The sequence below is a fragment of the Octopus sinensis genome, linkage group LG23 (genome assembly GCF_006345805.1).
Source record: "Octopus sinensis linkage group LG23, ASM634580v1, whole genome shotgun sequence".
Lineage (NCBI taxonomy): Eukaryota > Metazoa > Mollusca > Cephalopoda > Octopoda > Octopodidae > Octopus > Octopus sinensis.
The window spans coordinates 9,810,604-9,813,103 of record NC_043019.1 but is presented as its reverse complement, the minus strand read 5'-3'; the positions used below and the strand labels follow the sequence as shown (position 1 = coordinate 9,813,103).

General features: G+C 36.8%; 1 long non-coding RNA gene across 1 annotated transcript in view; it reads right to left on the bottom strand.

Moving 5' to 3' along the window:
• The window catches only part of LOC118767612, a 21,462-nt gene extending 21,033 nt beyond the window's left edge, over window positions 1-429 (bottom strand). Inside the window, exon 1 of the long non-coding RNA XR_005003533.1 lies at window positions 1-429. This exon is cut by the window's left edge and continues 311 nt beyond it. This is a non-coding gene — a long non-coding RNA (uncharacterized LOC118767612).
• Between the last annotated feature and the right edge of the window lie 2,071 nt (window positions 430-2,500).

The window sequence follows — 2,500 nt, the reverse complement described above, 5'->3', positions numbered from 1 at the left end:
TCTCTCTCTTTCCAGATGGGGAAACCACATATTCACCTCTTCAACAAGACACTATTTGCTCCTCTATTATACTTTCTTATCCCTCAACACAAAATCCCCACCCACTTGAGGGTGTCTTGTCTAGCAGATGCTTGGTGAGCACAGCAGTTCTTGCCATGAAAAAGCATCCTGTACTCTCAGTAAAGGGGTTGGCAGTAAGTAAGGGTTTCCAGCTGCAAAGACCTTCCCAAAGGAGACATTGCTGTTCAGTGCAGCCCTTTCATTTGTCTGTTGATGTTGGACTGACCAACCAAGGCAGGTGTGCAAAAAGGGTCATTAGATGATGATGAGGATGATGATAACCCACACTTACATATGCACATTTATCACTTTGTACGTAAAGAAATATGTGTATTAGTATATCTATCTATCTATCTATCTATCTATCTATCTATCTATCTATCTATCTATCTATCTATCTATCTATATATATATATTAAAAGGTTTGGAGGTGATGTACAGGTATTATATAATAGAAGAAATGAGGTACTCAGAAACCTGGATGGTTTTATATTTACAGATTTTTATTAATATGTCACATGTTTTTATAAATCATAGATTAGCGTTTGCATCTACTCTAGTAGAATCTCCAGAATTTCTAACCATACAGATGATTTGTTTATAATGATCAAATGTTTGTGTAGACATAAGCTCACTCTCTCCATCAAATTGGCATTACCTTTACAGGTGCAACTGGGTACCACATGTCAGATGTCGAAATGACTGCAGAGCAATGTGAAATGAAATGCTTTGCTCAAGAATACAATGCAATGCACTGACCACTAAGCCATGATGATATGTGTGTGTGTGTATCCACAGGTGTGTATACTTCCTTGTAACACCTTCTTTTCTGGATTCTCATTCATCTCATGTATGTTCTCTTCCCACTTTACTCATATCCTGCCTTTATAATGTGGGATATCCCTGAACTCCTTTAACTAAACTCACTTCTTTAGCCTGACCACTTTGTCTCTCCCTTTATTTCCAACTACTGTCTACTCTGTTACTCTCATCACACGAGCCTTTCTTAAAGTCAAGTCATATTGTCACTCACTCCTATTTCCCATCAGTTATAGGGGACCTTTTTAGGCCCTTTAGTCTTGCAGATTGTAAGTTTTCCTAATATACTTTGCAAAGTGGTTGATATTAGGAAGCACATCCAGCCACAGAAACCATGACAAAACAGACATTAGAGCAGGATGCAATCCTCTGACTCGTTGGATCCTATTGAATTATCTGAGCCAAACCAGAAGAGAGAGGAGACTTTACACAGTGTTGCTGATGAGAATGATACACATCATAAACACACACACACACACACACACACACATATGCATATACACAAACACATTGTATATATATATATATATATATATCTACATATACAAAATTGTACATGTAACACACACACTTTGTGTGTGTGTGTGTGTGTGTGTGTGAGTGCATGTGTTTGTGTTTAGTGAGAGAGAGAGAGAGAGAGAGAAAGAAAATAGAGAGAGACAGAGAGGAGAAAGAGAGAGACAAACAGACAGAAATATGTAAATAGATAGATAGATAGATAGATAGATAGATAGATAGAGAGAGAGAGAGAGAGAGAGAAATATTTATTGTTTTGTTCATTTTGTGTATGTTTTTCTATGCTAGGCTGAGTCACGCAAATATATATTATTGAGACATTGTTTTACAACTGGATGCTCTGCCGGTCATAAACTCTTACCTGTTTTTCACTTAAGGTACTTTTTTTTATTCCACAGGTCCTTTCTAGTGCAGAGGTAGATGGTTTGTTGACTGGGGATTAAAACAGACTTCTCTGTTTCAAGCTCAGCACTTCTTATGTGAAACCCAAAATATTAGCCTATGCACCCACACACTTAGAGGCACATACACATATGCATTTACACACATACACCCATCCACTCATCCATCTGTCCATATATACATATACATATATATACATATATATATGTAGATAATGATCATAATAATCCCTTCTGCTTTAGATGCAACATCTGAAATTTTATGGGGTGGGGGCTGGTTGATTACATCGACCCCAGTGCTAAACTGGTATTTATGTTATTGTCCCTGAAAGGATGAAAGCAAAGTCAACCTTTGCAGAATTTAAAGTCAGAATATAATGAACCAGAAGAAATGCTACTCAGCATTTTGTCAATCCATGCTAACTATTCTGCCAGTTTGCCACTTATAATGATGATGATGATGATAATAATAATAATAAGAAGAAGAAGAAGAAAAATATCTATATATATGTATGTATATGTATGTGTGTATGATGGGCTTCGCTAAATTCCTTCACAAGGCATCGGTCAACCTAGTAGTATAGTACAAGAGACTTGGTAAGCTGTTGCACATTGGGACTGGAGCTGAAACCATGTGGTCGACAAGCAAACTTTTTAACCACATAACCAATATTTACTTGCTTATTATTTATAGCATTATGTGA